A 20,610-nucleotide genomic window follows, 5' to 3' on the forward strand; every position below is an offset into this window, starting at 1 on the left:
ACACGACTTGGGCACAGTTCGGTTAGACGTAGAGTGTGGGTGAACTCTTAGTATTAAAAGTGGAAATAGAACATTGGCAGGGTCGCGGAGCGTGGCTCTTTGCGCGGTCTTTGTGTACGAGGCATAATTCACCATGTGGTCTTGGCTGTAGAGTCTTTATATCTGCTTTGCTGTCGCTTTGAATCACTGCCCGTGGTTTGTGACTATACTCGATATCGGCAGATACTCTGAGCTCAAATATTGATATTGGATCGGACTTATAAAACATAAATTGCCAGGGATTTCCAGATGCCATTTTCAAGTCAAGTCAAGTTTCACTTACACATAAACATGTCCAGGTGTATTCACATTGGAGACCGAAATACAGGTTTTAGACATGATAAATCTACAGAGACTTTGGTTTACAAATGACTTATTTGATCTAAATAACGTTAGCTAAATACCATTGCAACGATCAAACATTTAGATTCCAAAGCGATGAAGCGTACAGCCAAAGTGGGAAAGTGGGACTGGTTGTTGTGGTGGGGCGTTCTCATGAGGCTGCAGGGCAGGCCGAGAGGAAGGCGTCATGTTCCAAACTGTGCCATAATGTTACTGCAGGGTGAAGTGTAACCCAGAAAGGCCCTGAAAAACGGATGAATATTCCTGTTTGTAGTCCAGTCTTACCACTACTAGCAAAGGAGGAGCATCTGTTGGAGTATGACCTGCTAAACCAAGTATCCCATCAGCTGCTAAGGCTGTGAAGAGTCCTGGGAGACATTTGTTTGTGGGATGTTTCACTTGCTGACATTATTTAATTTAATTTAATTTAGATTAACCTTGTATTTCACCAGGACAGTCCCAGTGAGATGAAGAATCTCATTTCGAGGGGAGTCCTGACCCCAGAGGGTATCCTATTGTACATATTTTTAGTTTAACTGCAGTCCTTTCACAGACCAGTCAGACTGCTATTTTCTGTTACACAGCATCTGGTACAGCATTAATAAAAACATTTTAAATTGTCATAAACGCAAATTGAGTAGAAAAGTGATCTTCGTAAAGGAAAATGAATCTTCCACCTTTGATTATTTTAATCTCAGAGCCCAGGTCTCAGTTACTGTTTGTCTCACAACAGTGATACCAAACATGCTCCAAGAACAGATTAGCGCCTCAGATGAGATTCTACTGAAGGGAAAAACACAAGTGTCCACTTTTTAAATGTACATTTGGAAATGTGTGATCCGTTTGTCTTAATTCCTATTTACATGTTTGTGTGTGTTCTGGAACTCCCAATGGGCCTCTGACTCTAAAATAATTACTTTTCTTTCTTTTTGGTATCACTTTATTTTACACTACCGTGATGCATTGTACCTAGCTAAATTTAGTACAATGTAATGTGCTCTGTAACACTCTGTAATAACTTGTACCTGTGGGTTAGATACACAATGGAATAACTTTAGTACTTTTTAGGTACATAATGGAATAGGACACAAGACCTTCAGGGTTAGGGCTTAATGTTAGTGTTAGAGTTATGTCTTATTACATTATGTACCTACAAACTACTAATACACATGATTAAATAACACATAGGTACAAGTTATTACACATTGTTACAGAGCACATTACACTGTACTAAATTTAGTAGGTACAGTGTAACACTGTAAAATAAAGTTACCTTTTAGTTTTTTTTGTTTTGTCTCCCTTTTTCTGCTCGTTTTGTCTTGCGGTCAGGGGACTGATGTGGCTTTCAGGGTGGGGGTGGAGGTGGCTTGGGCAGTATATCAAATCTGTGTTTATTTTTTCATGTGTGTACAGAATGGACTGTAACTGACACAATACTAAATAATAAGTAAAAAAATGTAAATGTGTACTGATATCCGATATCACAGACTAGAATACTTAAAAAAATACAGTATCTGGTAGAGGTGTAACAATGCACCATGCACGATGCCCCGCGGTGCTAAAATCTGACCAGATGCATCATTCTAAACTGATGCCTCAAGTTTTAGTCCATATTTTGTAATTCATAAGCTCTGCAGCGCGTGTCATGCGTGCGCGCACACAAACAGAGCGTATCTAAATTAGGGCTGAAGGATATGGACTTAAAGTCATATCCCCATATATTTAGGTTGAATATCGATATACAATATATATCCCGATATGTTTTCTGAAATTAAATGTTAAGTCAAAGCCAAATACGAGTAGTTTTATTGAAACCTCACTATAAAATGTAAACATAAGCACTGTATAAAAAGCTCCTTAAGGTGCAAATTTAAATAAAAAAAATATCTTAAATAGAAATAGCCTATAAGATAAGTATTACAGTGCTAATTTGAACGATAATCGATGTACGCAATATGGTCTAATTCCATATCTCATTTAAAAATATATCGATATATTTTCAATGTCGATATATCGCCCAGCCCTACGCTAAATTGAAGTCTTGCAGTCTAGCTGATGACCAAGCTGCGGTGAATAACCAAATGGCCAGAACTCCCCTGAAAAAGAGATTTCAGGGCATCCATTTGACTTCAGCTTTAGATTCACCCAGAGGTCACAGGAGGTCACTGGAAATACACGCGTTTAAACCACTGTCCAAATACTTTTACTGCTGATCCAGTTCAGAATGGTAGGGGAGAAGACGTATTGTTCATTTTCACTGTGGGACTTCAGTCCCAGAAGTATTTGGTCGTTGTATGCTGGGCACAAAACCCATTCTCCTGTAGTTCACTTCTCCAACTCTTCTTGCGTTTGCTGCTTTCTTTTGCGTTTGTCTGGTGTAATCAGCTTAGCTCCTTCACCTGACAGGAGCCAGAAGTCAGAAAGCACGGCAGATAAAGGCTGGGTAAATATTTGGCCTCTGTGTAGTGATACCTCTTTGTGCCTGTATCACTGAATTACCCGACAGCAGGGGAGGGAGGGAGTAACTCGGTTTGGGCCTGTGCGTGTTTACTCTGTCTGCTGCTGCTGAATTTGAGACCAAAGCCCACGGCCACTGGTTCCTCGGGGTCCTACCCACTCTATGGCCTTTTGCACTAATTACCATTTTTACTAGATGTGGAAAATGAGCTTGATTATCTTTTGTATGAACTTGAAATCCAAACCTTATAAAAACAGATAGTGTAATAACAGCCAATAATGTCATTTATTTGGCCAGTTTCAAAATTGAATAAGCCAATAGTGTAATAACAGGTCAATAACGTAATAACTGGCCATTAATGTAACAGGCCAATAACACATTATTACATTAAAGGTTGAATTTATAACATTTGTGAAAGAATGAATGGATTAATCATGTTGTGATTAGAGAAAGACGTTTATTGAATGACTATCCTGAAAAGTAATAGTGAAAAAATCATAAAATTCCTTTGAAATTCTACCTGTAATCCAAAACAAGCAATTGTTTGAATCACTTCCTAGATTGCCGAGTGACAGAACATTTTATATCTCAATGAACTCAATGAAGGAGGTTGCTTAATATTGGGCCTGGTCATTAGAGGCTCTTTTTGAAAATGTAGATGATTTAACACTGATGAACACTGATATTTGAAACAAATGAAAACATTCATCATATCTGTCGGCATTTCCATCCCCCTTAATGCAATAATAGGTCTTTGGGTAAATAATTGTGGCAATTACATTATTCCTCTCCAAATATTAACACTATTACATTTGACAGATGCCCCTAGTGTGGTAATATCTTACTTTGGCATGTGCCCAGTGGCGGCATGTGCACAGGCGTGGTCTCACCCACGCTCTCCTCACTCCCCCTGCACACTTGAAGCATCCCTCCCTGTCTCTGGATCCAGTTACCCTGCCATTACTCAGACGTTCCCCCGGCGAGGAGACTCCATGTCCTCCCCGGACCCATAGACTAATGCAGCTCGACCACTGTGGCAGGAACAGAAGAGAGCGCATCAGCTCAGTCTGAGGAGGAAACTATTCTCATCTTTTATATTTGTGGGATCAAGGAATGACTACTAGGACAAAATATTCTGAAATTGGTTTACTCAGAGCTTTTGATTATCTTTTAGTGTAATATGAGGTTAGGATAGAAAAGTTTGATAAATATACATTTGAATTTGAAATTTCTTGTAATGATTTTTGACATTGTGAAGGCAGCATTTGTGAAAGAAAACCAGACCGTGTATACTGTTATCAGCATGTAGCACATTTTTCACACCTCTTTCACATAACAAAGAGGGACCAGTAAACATGAATACTGCCATAGCTCTTCAAGAGAATAGACGGGAGGTTTATGTGTAGCTTGAGGAGCTTCAGGCTAACACAATAAAAACAAAACAATCCAGCAGTACCTTTTTTGCCAATATTGCCAGTATGATATGCTTAGACATTAAAATAAAGATGTTCTTAATATTATAAACTGTTCACTGTTGACTGGGGTCTTTCCCACAGCTATTACCTACTATAAAACTACCAAGGTGAGGCCCCTTCTCAAAAACGATAGCCTTGATCTCTCCCTTGCCAGTAGCTGTAAAATATCACTAATATCATTATCAACATAAATGAATATATAAATAATTAGGACTAAATGAATAGTTTTCAGTTAAAACCTAAGCTAAAAAGGTGGGTCTTGGTGTCCCCTGTCCTTAGACTCTCCAACACGGCAAGGAAAAACTCAAAAACCCAGGGGGAGAACCACAGAAGGAGAGATCCACTCCCATGGACGGACAGGCTACAGACCCAGGGCCGATGGGAGGCCCTCAGCAGACGGGCCAAGATCGCAGAACGTTCAGTCCCTGTTTAGAGCTTCAATTTTGCTGGTCAAATCCCTGTAGGCGGGGTTCCTCTGTTCGGCTGGGTTCCTCAAATGCATGAATAGGTTTTTCTGCATCACTCTCAGGTAGGATGAAGAAGGAGGTAACTTACAGTCATCCAATGGCTTTTACGCAGGAACTAAGGCTGTCTAATTTATCCGTCTGACCTGGTTTTATTGATAAGTACAGCTGTGTGTTGTCCACATAATAGTGAAAATTTCTATTGTGATTTCGGATTATGTTACCTAATGGAAGCATGTACAATATAAATAAAATTGGCCCGAGCACTGAACCTTGTAGCACCCCATAGCACACTTTGGAACACGGTGAAGACTATTGGTTTATATGAACAAATTGGTGCCTGTCAGATAAGTATGATTTTAAACCAATAAGATAAGGTAAAAGCGGTTCTGAAAGATGAGAAGGACCCTGACCATAAAGACATTTAAAAACCATTAAAATAACTTTAAAATCGATCCTGAAACACACGGGGAGCCAATGCAGTGATTCTAAAACCGGTGTAATGTGGTCCCGCCTCCTGGCCTTCGTCAGGACACGAGCTGCTGAATTTTGTAAAAGTTGTAGAAAGCAGGGCATTACAGTAGTTGATACGACTGGTGATAAAAGCATGCATTAGCGTCTCCGTGTTGGCCCGAGAAAGTCCTTCTGCTCACTTACACAGCCCTCAATAACCTCGCTCCATCATATCTTTGTGACCTGCTTAGACCCTGCACACCATCTTGAACACTTCGCTCCTCCTCTCAGGACCTTCTCCACACTCCGTCAGCTCATCTGTCCACCATGGGCCACAGAGCCTTCAGCTACTCTGCACCGCGACTCTGGAACTCCCTACGCCAACACATGAGAACCATACAGACCATAACTCAGTTCAAAACCTCTCTTCAGACAGACCTATGGCCCCTCGTGAGTCTACACCCCACACTGTAGTTTTATCTCTTATATTGCGCTGTGATTGTGTGTTTTAATGTTGTAACTCCCTTGTATTTTGTTGTACCTTGCGTGTCTTGAAAAGCGCCTCAAATAAAATATATTATTATTATTTTTATTTTCTTAAAGCCAGACTGGAATTTCTCAAGGACACTAGGCAGTAATAAAATCATTAAATTGGATAAAGACACGTTTTTCTAAGATAAGGTAGTTTGGATACCGGCCTAAAATTGCTAAAATCATGAAATGATTGCTCTTCTCACCAACGCCCCTTTTTAAAGGCAGCAGGGGAGATCCCCGTCTAAAGTGAGCAATTCATCATGTTTAAAAGCTTGTCTCTTATTACTATTTTCAGTTTACGTTTTGCTAAAAGTAAGTCAAAGTAGTCTAACTCTTACAAGCAACACAATGACACATTTCTGAAACAGTAATATGTAAGACAAACATATTACATTTTTATAACCGTTAAGGTGCGTACAGACCAAACGTGCGTCCACGCCCCATCTGCCTCTCGTTGGACGCCAAACAACGCCGCTTCACACACTTCACACTCGCGACAAACGCCTGTTTGCTGGCGCGTGAAGTTTTGCAAGCGTCAAACATAGGAGGCGTGTCTGGCCACGCAAGGCGCACTCACACTTGACATCCGAACCTGCCACTCTCTAGCTCGTTTGAGGAAAGGCCTGGATGCACCGAACGGCCCGCGCTCACACTTACGTATAGTCAGCCCGAGACGTGCGTGAAGCGGCCAGGGCTGAGGGGTGAGCGGTCGGGGAGACGAGAGCGAGGCAGCCTCTGCTCTGTTTGATAAATACAGCCTTTTCTCACTGTTTTACGTGACAAATGCACCCGCCCATACAACAGCCGCTTGTATCCGTGCGTGTGCGCAAACACGACCAACCGAGCCGCGCTCCGCCTCCCTCCTCCAAGCGGCCAAAGTCCGGAACCGAGTCCCACTCGGGCATGGTTTGTTGCAGGTAACAGGTGACGCCTGAGCCCAGTCAGCATCCCTGATTGGTTAACAAGGCATAAATGAACGCACGTGTAGATTGGATTCCTTGAGTGCATGAAGCAGTGGGCGTGGCCTCCCTGTTCGCTCACCGCGCTGTTCTCCCTGGCTTTGACGCGCGTTTTTCCCCATCCGCTTGCGTTTGCTACGCTTAATACGCGCGGACAGCTTTGCTTGCATTTCGGAGCGCGTTGAAGCACCTCTACATAGGGTTAACATGGAAGTTGGAGGCGTGGACGCTTTTGGTGTGCACCTTTAGGGATATACCGATACCAGTATCGGGTATCGGGATACCAGTATCGGGTATCGGGCCGATACCACATGCTTGTACTCATACTCTTACTCATTCATGAGGTCCCGATACCAGAAAACGTTGCTAACTCGCGGCTAGCAGTTTTGGCCATTCTGACGCCGTTTTATGCCCAGGGGTTTATTCATGTGAAAAACGAACCCAGCGACTAAAAAGTCCTCAGAAAATCCAAATTAAAGACATACAGCATGTTTATATTGAGCCAAAATGAGCTGCAGCAGAACAATGAAAACGCTGTAGCTACTCGCTAAGTTACTACAAACACACGAGAAAATCCACACGGAGCTGAAGTAAAGACGAAAAGAGACCATTTAAGTAACATCTCAATACTATTGTTAAATAAAAACACATAAATGAATAAAGCTCAGGCATTTTAGGACATGAGCTCTTCTGTCTGTGATGGACAGGGCAATACAAATTTAAAATTATATTGAATGAAGATAAAATGAATAAATAAATGGCTTCAGCACAATTCTAATATAACTGCTCTTAAATGTGTAGCCTACTTAAGGAAATGTACATAAAGTACATAAAGAGTCAATTAACTAATTACAAACCAATCTGCTGTGAAAAAAAATAGAATGTTGAAGAAAATGCCTTGTACTCGTATCGGTTTTAGAAAAAGTGGTATCGGTGCATCCCTAATAACCGTAACTACAATTTTAAAGTAACTTGCCCAACACTGGTTAGTAAGCAAGCGGCGGCAGTGCAAGTGACTCTTGAGCTAAATTGTACAAACAAATCAAGCTCATCAGAAACAGCTGTTTGCGGTTGGGCACTCTATTTGGAATATTCACCTTATTCCGCCCCTTCCCCCCTTTTGCCACTTTTTGCGTTGTCTCGGCACTTCCGTTCGAGCGCGAAGCCCGTTCATTTAAACGGAGAACGAGGGAAAATATTCTCCGCTCAAATCTGATGTTTAGTCGATTGATTTGTGTAAAATGGTCAATGTTCATTTGCACCAACATGTCAACACTGCAGCGTTTCTCTGCGCGGCCTGAAACCGGCTTTGTTTTCGTGTAGTAACTGGTTTTATTTGGACTTCTCCAGTCCCATGTTAACAGATAGGAGAAAATGGGCGTGCACAATTCATGGCGGCGCCGGAATAAGGTGAATAAAATCCTTAGAAAGTATGTAACAATAGATCAATCCTGTACAGCATGATGAGTCATATAATGTAGCACAGTAGGGCAGAGAGTTGGCCCCACAGCACCACCCGTGCTTCATTCTCATAGTGGTCTGGACCGTTTTATTCTGACCGTAGTTAAACACAAAGCTAATCAAACTTCTGTCACATGACCCGCTCCAGTAGAAAGGAGGCTGGAGTGCACTTGGACAAACTTGAGTAGAAAAAGAACAAGCCAAAGTCGCCATCGCTCTGCGCTGTCATTGTGGGCGCATTAGCTGATGGACACGGACAAACCGAGTATCTTGTGGTCTGTTGCACTCACTCATCCTCCCACCGCTCATGAGCCGCGGAGATTTGTGTTCCTCTCTGCTTTTATGGTTATGTAATGTCGCTCCCCTGACGAATAAATGTCTTGTTAAACCCCGCGCAGCCTTCGCCCTATAAAAGTGAGTGATGCGGGCTGCGGTCTCCGGTGAAGAGTCCGGCTCAGTCCGCGGAGCCGGTGGATGGGTCGGGTCCAGCTGGCGGGAGCCTCGCATGACTCTGCACAAATTCCAGCGGCTTGGCTTTATGGCCTGATTAATGCGGACCGAGCTGAGCCTCTAAATCTACCTGGCTATCGGGCTCTCCATAGAGCTAATTTATGAAAGAGCGAGGGAGGTGCCTGTGTCTCGCTCTGTCAGAGGGAGGAAAGTTTAGAGAAGATACTGTGTCCGGCTCATCACAAAACTGAGGCACACCCTCAGTGCTCCCTCCACAGTACTGATGATGACAGTGGAAAAACATGCAAAGGCCATGCAGAAGGCCTCCACCTTATTGTGCGAATAGACCGGTCAATATCATGCAAAATCAACTGGTTTGATCCTAAACCAGTTTGGAAATAAACTCCCTCTATCCCAGCTCCCCAATAAAGTCTCAGTCAGAGCAGCCTCCAGTCAGTGGCTGAACTCTGGAGGTTCATGTGTATCTTCGAGTAAACCAAAATCAGCTGTTATGACTTTTATTTAGCACTAAGAACCTCCTACTTTCACTTTAGGTTTACATCATCCATCAACATGAATAGAAATAGCAAAGTCAGTGTGTAAAGACTGCAGTTCATTAGATAATGTAACGTCCTGTGTAGAGAACTAAACCTCTGCCTATGGCTCCATGGGGTCTTGGTATAAAAGCAGCGAACTCCATAATTTAGGCCTCTGCAAATATATTCTGATATGGCTCAAATGTTATACTCCTTGACGTAGGGGTGGGAGATATGATGACATTACATTGCTTACGATCTCCAGGACTCCCGCTCTGTCATGACCCAAACACTTCTACACAGCCGGCTTTATTAGTGTCTGGGAAGGAACCAAAAACCTGGCCTTTCTGCAGACACGATGTGGGATGCTAATGCGAGTGTACTCCATTTACGCAGCACCAGTAACATGCACACGTTTTGACCTCATTGGCCAACCAGCCCCTCACAGGGAAAGTACTTATTTTGTAGTTGTTAAAAGAATTTTGAATAATGAACTTTTAAAACTGCATTTCATGTATTTTGGATGAGGGGTGAAAGACGTTTTATTGCTTATCGATATGAGGCAAAACAGTTTAGTTGAAAACAACTAGCGATGTGTGACCTGCAACGATGGAAACTCACCGAGCAATCAACATATCGATCGATAGATGGATTGTTCTGCCGCCTCGCGAGTGTCCAGACCTACATTATCTCCATCAGGCTGCAGCAGTGAGGTGACCGGCATGCACAGAAGGCCTTCTTAGAACCACATGGAGAGAGGCTTGTGATGTCGCACAGTTTTTGCTTCTGTTCGAGTTGAATGTGGGCTTTTTGTGTTACTTTGTCTTATGTGTTTGTGAATAAATTGCTATTTGATTTCTCTTGTCAAGTCTAAGCTATGGTCTTGGAATAGTTCTATGGCCTTGGCCTTTCTTTTTCATTGCTTACTCCAACATCCACCTACCATCTCCCTTCTTGGTAACTTCTTCAGTAAATGTGCGGTGTGGGCCGGCACAGCGCGGCCGCTCAGGCTAATCCTCCCGAATTGAAAGCGAGGCGCTGCATCGGGCCAGTGGCTTGTATGCACATCGTCTATGTGTTGTTTTACAGTAATGAGACATCTGGGCCAATGCCACAGAGCTGTGTGGAGAGGAGCTGCCCCGCCTGAGGGCCCTGCTGCCGCCGTGCTGCCTGCTATAGACAAAACAAACGCTGACTGCTTGTTTACTCCCGTGTCCGTGTGGGCGCCTCGTTTGGCCTTCGAGCGCTGCCTGTGCGCTACATCTCGGCTGTTTGATCCGAGGCACATTTGGGAAAGCTTGTTTGGAGGTTTATGTTCACAAGGTGCATTTTCCCCCAACACGGTGTCCAAGCTACAGCGGGCGACAGTGGGTAATGGCTGTCGGTCAGGCTGAAGGATGAATCTCAATCGCAGTTTGAATGGTTGCAAGTACCGTCATTTCCGGACTTATAAGCAGCTACTTTTTTCACAAGCTTTGAACCTTCCGGCTTGAACAATGGTGCCGCTAATTTATAGATTTTCATGGTCATACTGAGCAACGTGAGAAAGAATAAAGCATAAACTTGTGGGGACACTGGAGAGCTCACGTTGTTCCTTTCAGACGTACCCCACTCATCTGCACAATAACTCGAACATGTGCAAACCCTAGTGGGCAGCAGGATGCCCCCCCGCACTATAGCTAACGTGATTTCGGGTACAAAATAAATGTGCGTAATCCTAGCTGCAATATTTTGGAGCGCGGTTTAAATTCGCCAAAACCAGAGGGCCGAGCTGGGGCGGTCCAGTACCAGGCCTCCGTGGGAAAAATAAGAAACAAGATTGCTACCCACTATTTCTATGTGTTTTCACATGCATATCGAGGACTGCAACTATCGATTATTTTAGTAATCGGTAAATCTATCAAGTAATATTTATTTGGGGTAGGTATTTTACTCATATTGAAAAACAACATTTCAGAAGACAGAAGGTGTCACTCATTTTGCTATATACTGTTATTTTCAGACTATTGAGCGCACCTGAAAAGTTGCACCAACTTAATCTGCTCTGATACCTGGCTCCGCCCTGGGGAACACTGCCCTACTTTGTGGTTTGAAACCATCTTCAGCCACAGCCTGCTGTCCCACGTGACCATGTGACAGTGGTGTGAGACTGAGTGAGTGGTGGTGATTATTGGAAAGGCCAACAACAACTTTTGAGTGACACTGCAGGATTTTAGAGTCAGGTCTGAGCTCATTCTACACTTTAGAACATGGCTGGAACATGTAGGGGAAGGAAAATAGTTAGTTTTTTCTCTGTATAGTCCCTTGAAGTGACTGAATTGTTTTTTTTTTTTTTTGTCTTGACAGATGAAAATGGATGGAGGAGGCTGGCAGTGACCGGTGCGGCACAAGACGCCCAAAGGTAACTACGCTACTGCACTGACCGCGCTGCGTACACATTTTTATGTTGATTCATTTAAAGCTCTTGCTCCTTTTTGTTTCCTTACAGTTGCATAAAGTCCTTTTTCACTTTATAGTAGAGGTCACGAGTAACGAAAAAGCAACAATAGCCCACAAAAACATGACAAAAAAGAGACGAAAACGAGACAAGCGCATCAAAAATGTGACAAAAACGCGGCGACAACAAAGTTCCCATCACTTTTATAGGTCTTAGCTTTCAAATGAGACATTACACGACAAGCTCGGTTAAGGTGGGTGTAAGAGGCAAAAATCAGCAGATTCTAAAACAAAAAAAAACAGTTTTTCTCTGTCTGTTATGGTTCTGAAATTAAAAGCAACAGGAAGTTATGTTGGCTCATTTTAAGGTGTGGCTGAGCTCTTTTACTGGCATTTTACTGTAAAGCACTTTGGTCACCCTGTGTGTTGTAAAGGGCTCTATGAATAAACGATGATAGATTGATTATCGGCCTGATATAAAGCCTACTTTATATCAGGGGTAGGTAAGTTTTAGTCTTTATTTTACCCCCTGATTTGAACACATGATAGTGTTGTTCCTCATGTTGGTGAAATGGGATGTTTGGGGTTTTTCTAAAGAAATTGACAACATTCTTCAACAGGTCGACATAGCTGATATTATATGTGTGCATTCAGATGACATACTGTACCTGCAGAAAATCATACGCATAAGGAATCTGATGTGCGGAAAGGTCACAGAAAGCTAGAAATTAGTTTTCTCTTGACGAGTGAAATTGGGTACTGGCAGCTTTAAGATATTTAATTGTATAAATGATAAAAGAACTGCCAAAGAATACAACTTTTTGGTGTGTTCAAAAAGGAGGCTGAGTTTTTGAGGCCAAGAGCTCGCGTTCAAGGCTTTCGATGAGCCGCATAATCACCAACTTCCTAATATTTTACTGCAGTGTTGAAATGGAAAGCTTTGGGATTGGATCATTTGGGATGAACTGGAACAAATGAGTAAAGAATTCAAACCAAATGAGCCCATGCCAGTCCTCATCCCGATGTGTCAGTGGAAACCTGCTCTGCCTTCAAATTACACACAACTCGAGATTTAGAGTATTTAGCAGCTCATATTTCAGTATTTTCCCACGTGTCACCGTTCCTGGACAAGAGTTTGACATAAACAAAACAAAAAAAAAACAGTGAAATGCAGTTGTCCGAAAAATCCTAATTGGGTATTTTTCCCAAACCCTTCAGGCCTAGCATACACGTCACACATGCATTAGCTCATGTGCCGTGTTGCCTGGAAAATCCACTCTCACTCGGAGGTTTGGGGGGCTCCGAGTGCTCTAACCTTGGCACAATCCCCCAGAGACGCCGGGTTAATTCCAAAGCGCTGTAATCCATTATTTGGGTGCTGGGAGAGCAGTGATAGCAGTGGTACCTGTCAGGACTAAGTGATTGCTCATTTCCTGTCCTGCGGGGGGGAGGGAGGGGGCCCCCCTCGCTCTAATCACAAGCAGCTGCTTCAGGACCTTACCTTGGCTGCCTGTCAGTGTGAAGACAGACCCTGCTGACCACTCTGTCCGCTCAGGAACTGTACAGTAAGGCCCCAATCAGCACATTTTTAACGGCACGAGCTAATTGGATTGCGGTGTCCATTTCACATATTCTGATACAGACTTCACTGTATCAGATGGTCTTTCATCTTCAGATGTTGCAAATGGAGATGTCCGGATGTGATCCAGAGATTGGTATTGCACTGGGTTGGAATTTACAGCTGTGTTGCTAATGCTACCGCTAATGCCCAGTGGAGCATACGCTGACGGAGGCTGTGCAGACGCTACACACCGATGTGCAGGGAAAGGTTCTTCAAGATTTTAAGCAGGGTGCCCAAAGTGCGGCACAAGGGCCAAATGCAGACCTCAGACCATTTTTTGGTGGTCCTCAGGCTTCTTTTTGAATTGGCACACATCTCATTTTCCAGAGATAGTACTCTTTACTGCAAGTTTCATAATTCCACACCATTAAAACCTCTTTTAAATGCACCTGGGAGAATGTTTCCCTGCACCAATCTGTGTTCTTCACGCCGTATACACTTCGATATGCAGCCCTTGATGAAAAAGGTTTGGACACCCCTGCTGTAAAGTAATACCATACCAACTTTATTTATCACGCACTTTAAAAACTTTACAGTTGGCCAAAGTGCCGTACACACTTAAAACAATGGAAGGATTAATAACATCTTAATAAATAATGCAAAGTGATGTAAATACATCAAACTACAGCCAACAATGAAAGACAAAGACAAATCCAGTAGTGCAAACAACATACAGTAAGAAAACTGAAACACATCTCACTCGAGAGAAAAGGTGCGTTTTCAAGAGGGATTTAAACACAGGCAGAGACTGAGCCTGTCTAATCTCCATAGGCAACGAGTTCCACAGCTTCTGTTTAGTTTTTCGGACCACAAGTAATGGCTCAATTTAATTTCAGAAGCTCAAACTATGAGCCATGAGAAGCATTTTGAACTGTTGCCTATTTTGTTGTGTAGGATCATCTACAGTTACAAAACAAAAATGTAACAATCTTTATTTATTATTATACAGTACTATGGGGATAGAAAAGACTGTCTCTTCTATTGTGTATTGGTCACAACCATAGTGTTATGTATGTAAATCCTTGACCGTGTCAGTTAGGGCTGGGCGAGATGACGATATTAGACCGTCTTACGATCTCCAGAACTGACGATCTGTCATTTTTGTGGGATCGTTTTATCACAGGTTCTAAGTACTTCAGCACAGTTGACTCTTTTCACTGTCAGTGAAGCAAACTCAAGCTGCAAACTTTCTGCTATGCAATGACGAGTGCTAATGCGAGCCTTTAGCAGTGAGCCGCTCCTCTACAGGCTCCTCAATCCAGAGCTTTAAACTCGGCATTCTGTCTCTATTTCAGCGTTATTTATGTCAGTGTCTTTCCTCCTTAATGCCGATGCTCTGCATAGATCGCAGCATGTGTTTTTTTACCTGGCTGGCACATGTGCGAAGAAGCGAGTGTGTCCTTCGTCCTTTCAGTTCTGTCAGGCGCTGCATCGTCTTGTTTAATTTAAATCCTGGACACGGTTCACAAATGCACTGTTTATCCATGTCTTTGAAAATTATAAGACTAATAACTTATGGCAACGAACTGCTTCTGGTTTGTCTTTTACACAATAAAGGTCACTGCATGTGATCACTTTAGTAAGACTCTTATTGTGAAAGGGTCAGACAGCGACAGAGCGTTGCATCACAGCAGCTTGACGTCATGGGAGAGACGTCTCAGAAAAGAAACAGCAACAGACATTAACAACAAGCCTTTGTCAGTCATTCATTATTGCTCTAAAACAAAGTGAAAGCTTCAATAAGTTAGTGAGTTAATATTTAGAGAGTGTGTGACCCTGATTGTAAAACCCATCCACCCAAGTTGTTAATCAGTCATCATTAAAGTGGCTTGGTTCATTTATCAGAAAATTGGGTCAAAATTGCAGGAAGTTTTCTGTACCCAAATTTCACACCGTGAACCCTCGCCCCCAGTTTTCTGTCACCTTTTTTAACCACGAGTGTGCATGTCTGACTGCACGTTAGCAGCCATGTGGTCTGCCATGTGGTGCTTAAAGTCTTTACAGGCCTGAAAACACAGTGGTTCCCATCCTGGGGGGCGGTGCCTGAGATTACAGGGGGTCCCCAGAGGCTTCTCTGGTGAGAGGGTCAGGTCAGGAGAGATATTGTTTGAGCAAATGAAATGGTAAAAAATCATCATATCGGACTTTTTAAAAGGGCGACAGGTGCCGGAAACTCCCACTTTTCTGTTTTTATTTAAAATGTGTGGGCCATTACTCTCAGCCTGACTGAAAAAAGTTTGGGGACCATAGAAATCCGCTATGATACAGGGAACAATCAAAGCTCCATTAGCCACAAACAATATAACAATCCTCTGATGAAGAAGTGAAGAGAAGTAGAGTTCCCAGTCCGTCGAAACATTATACCTAGTGTCTTTCCAAAATAACCTTAAAAACTAATTTGTAAACAAGAAGACATAATGAACGTAATAACAGAATATAACAATATAAAGAAGTAGATCAGAGCGGTTTTCACCAGCGGCCATTCACCCGGATAGACCTTCAGAAACACACGCAACTGAAACATTTGTAACAGTTGTAATATCTTTTTCTGCTGTTTTGTGACTGCATTTAGCATGGCCCAATATTATCACCATTTAACCCACATTCACTCAATTAGACAAAGGCATTCAGCTTAATCTTCACCGGGGCATTGCACGACTAATTGCAACACATTTTTAAAGCACAGTAAAAAAGTAAAGTCGTTCTAAGTCCGCAGTGACGTCACACGTTCGTTTCTTTCAGCCCTCGACTTCAGGTCACATTTCTAACATATTTAAAGCCGGTAATAATATGCTAATCCCAGAGCACATGGCTAATCCGCATAGCGAACAGGGCCTGTCAGTTTTCCACACTTTCTCCAACTCCAGAGCTCAGTTTAGCCACAATTGTGCTGTAAACGCTTCGACATGACGGTGGTTCCTGCGGTTGTTGTTGGGGAAGCCCTGTTAGCGCTCCGTGGCGGTGACTAATCCCCCCCCCCCACAGCCTCATGAGTCAGCCCAGAGCCCGTCCTCCTCCTCCCCGGCCCCATGCTCTCCCGTGATTAGCTAAACGGCACATTGATCGGGCCGGTCCACCGAGCCGTATTCATCACGCCGAGGGTGGGTGGGTGTGGGGCGCAGGATGTTGCACCGTCTGTCCCTTTTCTTTCATCGGGAAACCATAAGCATAAATCTGAGCCGCGCATTCCGGCGATATAAGTCTTACACGAGGAGAGGAGGATGGGCTCGATCTGCGCCGCTTTTCCTCAGGCACGTTTTATAGTCGGTGCTGACATCTGAAAAGTCCGCATTCAGCGAACGCACGCTCGCAAATCAGGGCACGCGTCACCCCCCCCCCCCCCCGCCCAGCTCCCCCCCCCCCCCCCCCCCCGCCAAACGAGAGAAGCCTCCTCAGCACGGTGCGAGATGGGGCTAATTAATAACGTAATTAAGATCAGAATCGAAGTGGAGGGACGCACTGGGAGTCGTCGCACAAGTGGGACACCAGAAGACCAGTTTATCAGCCCATTTCTACGAGGCCTGCCGTTGTAGGAGCGGAGATGATCGGCTGCGTGATACCCAACAGCGTGTGATAAGAAAACCCGCACGTGTTGTTGAGAATACAACAAAATTCTCAGAAACAGCAGAGACAGAGGCAGGCTGCTGCTGCTAGGACTGAACCATATTGAATTAACTTGCGATATAGCTGTGCAACTGTGCATAACAATATTATTGCAATATTTCACTGAACCATTTTAACTCAATATTTTCCTTTCTAATTAAACATAAGCAACATAAGCAAGTAGTTTTTCAGCAAATTGTGCCAAAAGAAGACTTAAAGTGAGGGTATTATGCTTTTTTCAATCACATAGCACCAGTCTATAGCACACTACAATGATGACAAAACCTGTCCCTAAAATGGCCGCCATCAGAGTTTTTACAGATTACTCAAAAATACGTGAATGTGGCAAGGCACTTCAGGCATGTTTTTAATGAGGGAATGACATAATAACATGATGTAAAGCTTGAAAAAGTCGATTTTGCGTAATACCCCCCCTTTAAAGGGGCTGTGTGGAGTTGTTGTGTCAGTTTTGTACTCGCAATTGCCCCCTCAGGCCAAACGCGCAATTGCAGCCTCAATGATAAGCCCATGCATGAGGCGCACAGGCTGTGCGAGCACCAGAAATAACAGTCCAGTCCTGGTCAAATTACAGATTTGCATGCAACTGAGAAGCGTTACTGTTTTGTAAGATATTTAGACCAAATCAATTTGAGTGCATATTTTCCAAGATGTGATACTTGAGCAAATGCATCGCAAACGTAGGTCTAATTGTACTAAGAAAAGAATTCCACTGGTAGAAAAGCCAAAATCGTCTCTTCAATTCCCTTGACGCGTTAAAGTTAATGTAGCTATCTTGTAAACAGCACATGTCCAGTGTTTACTTTTTGTAGTCGTTTCACTGCTTATAAACCCGTGAACTAGGGTTGGGCGATGTCCCCTTTATTGGCAGCTGACGACGTTTACAGGGAACCATCGTGATATTAGCTCAAAGTTGGGTAACTTCAAAATATGATAATTTACTTGTTTCGGTGAAGTTTGTACAACACGCTCCGTACGCCGCTGTTTTGAAAGCATCAACAGCCCTTTTCTCCACGTATTTAGTAATCATTTCTTACCTTTCAAGGAAAAACTATGCCAGCTGCAAGTCTTTTGTCCTACCCAGTGATTCTGAACCTTTTCCGACGTTTACTGTGGTTCTTTGCCGATCAGACTCCACTTTCGCCCTTTTTGTCGCGCTCGAACTTTGTTTCTTTTTGTTAGTTGGGTCTGGGCTGGAGTTTTGCCGGTGCTCATTCTCTGTTAAATCCATCCTTCCAAAGTTACCTCTCGCTCGGCAGATTCAGTATGGAGGAGTTAGCTAATGCTACAGCTGAGTGTGAACACGCATGACGTCATGATACGCATGACACTGTTTGCTTGTTCGCCCCGAGGCACTCTCTATTCAGGTAAATTTACAGGCATATTCACCTTATTCCGCCCCGCCCACTTTTGCCACTTTTTGCGTTGTCTCGGAACTTCCGTTGTACAGACACTTCCGGTCGAGCGCGAAGCCCGTTCATTTAAACGGAGAATGAGGGAAAATATTCTCCGCTCAAATCTGATGTTTAGTCGATTGATTTGTGTAAAATGGCCAATGTTTATTTGCACCGACATGTCAACACTGCCGCGCTTCTCTGCGCGGCCGAAAAACGGCTTTGATTTGGGACTCCAGTCCCATGTTAAAAGATAGGAGAAAATGGGCGGGCACAATTCATGGCGGCGCCCACGCAAACTCCCAGAATAAGGTGAATAGAGGCAATCGTGGTTAAACAGCTGGAGCATTTATGAGGAAGACATTTTAAATTTGTAAATATTAATTTGTGGCTAAACTTATGTTAAACTAAAATTGAACAGAATTAGAAAAGTAAATATTTCACTTTTTTTTTTTTTTTACAAATTTATAAGTTTAATGCATTGCTTTTTTGGGCTGAGTTTGAAAGTGTTGATCTCAGACGGACAAAGACCATAGTGATGTTGCGATACGGATATTGCATCACCTACATACGAAATGGTTTGAGATATATTGTGCAGCCCTAACTGCTGCTAAAGTGGGAGTATGTTTGAGAGCACGTAGATGGCAATAAAATCCACATTTAAGCCACTGAAATCCACCACAAGCCAAGTCTAACAAGTGAGTTTAGTTGAAGCTGCTTTATTGGCATCGGTCTGACTGACTACAGCCCAGAGAGTTTAACCTCAGAAAAGTGACTTTGATTCTGGCTCCTTCTTTTTTTTTAATCCAAAATGACATTGACAAATCACATGTTGCCTTTCTATCACTGTGGAAGTGACTCCAGTTAAACATGAGGCCTAAATAAATGTGATGGCCTTCCTCAGCCTTTCTAAATGACAGTATTACATTGATGAACATAATCGGGGTGCTTTATGCTTACATAGAGAACTAGGCTTTAAAAAAACACCATAAATTGGTACAAATGTATGTATTTCTATGAACACGCTCTCTCCGGCTGTATTGCTGTGCATGTGCACATGTGGCCACACCCCCTGCCAAGCCAAAGTGCCCAGGGGAAACAGCGTGTTGGGTAGTATGTGGGTCCTGTTGTGGACCACTGGCTCAGAGACACTTGTGTAACGTTCACTTAACTGACTTTGCCATCTCACTCTGAGACGGCGCTCGTAAACCCATGTCTGATCCAAGTGCACCAAACAAACAGGACTTAATCTGCCCACTCCTTGAGCCTCTCCTCTCTATCATCACACCAGGGACATGTGTTCAAAAAGCCAATGTTCCGCCGTGTTAGAGCCGCCGCGGCTCATAACGCATTCACCATCCATATTTCAACCGGAGTGAATTTATTTCAATAAATAATGTCAGTCCAAGGACACGCTTCCATCGCTCTGAGTGCGCGCTGTAATCCACACCAGATTGTTCCAGATTGTTCCATACTGTTATCTCATTGCTCTTGTGGCACTTCATAAACATGCCGACGGAATACTCTGTGTGTTCTGCGGTAACCACTGCTCAGGACTGTTTTTAAAGAGCACACGTTCTACATTCTGTGAGTGTGCCAACAGTGCTGCACTGTAGATGCTCACATTATTTTATTGCGTCTTTATTATAACTTCCAGCTGAGCTTTGGCCTTTGCTCTTTCAACCTAAAGAAAATGCGTGAAGAATTAAGAAGTTCAGTTTTAGTCATGATTAGCCTGGTTTTGGTTTATTTCAAACAATTTAAAAATAATAATAATGCATGTAAAGGACTGGGTTGAAGTGTGACCTTATTTAGTCCCACCCCTTTAGTCTTTTGTTTTTTACTTGTTTGGACAGTTTGATATACACTGTGTTCCAAATGATTATGCAAATTATATTTTTCTCAGATTTTTGAAATTGTTAACTCAAATGACTGTCAGCATAATTTTCAAGTCCTTAGCTGTTACAGGATCATTTGAATGTGATTAATAAACAACTTAAAATGTGCTGTTCCAAATGATTATGCACAACAGCGTTTCAATACAATTTATAGGTTGTAAAAAAAAAACTCTGGAGGGTCCTACACCTTGATGTTCAGGAGACTCCAGAGGCAGCAGCAGCTTCAAATACCTGTATGCTGCTTTGTAGCAGCTGTTCTCTTAATCTGATGTATTTGTCTTACAGAAACCGTCCTCAATGTTATATCACAAATTAAATTGCTATAACTGTCAGAAAAATCGCAATTATGTTTTTTGTCAAAATCGCCAGATCTCAACCACTAGAAGTGTGGACAATAAACAGAAGAGATATCACGGACCAATGGCTGATCCTCCACCAGCAACACTTATAAGCCAAAAGTGATTGAAAA

The 20,610-nt window shown here is 42.9% G+C and overlaps 1 protein-coding gene across 1 annotated transcript in view; it reads left to right on the top strand.

Annotated features, from left to right (window-relative positions):
* znf438 (zinc finger protein 438) overlaps positions 1-20,610 on the top strand; it is a 90,236-nt gene that overhangs the window by 13,729 nt on the left and 55,897 nt on the right. Inside the window, exon 2 of the mRNA XM_079575932.1 lies at positions 11,518-11,572. The gene's annotated coding sequence lies outside the window, so the exon portion shown is untranslated. The remainder of the gene's footprint in view (positions 1-11,517; positions 11,573-20,610) is intronic.

Source organism: Gobius niger (genome assembly GCF_951799975.1).
Source record: "Gobius niger genome assembly, chromosome: 18".
Taxonomy (NCBI): Eukaryota; Metazoa; Chordata; class Actinopteri; order Gobiiformes; family Gobiidae; genus Gobius; species Gobius niger.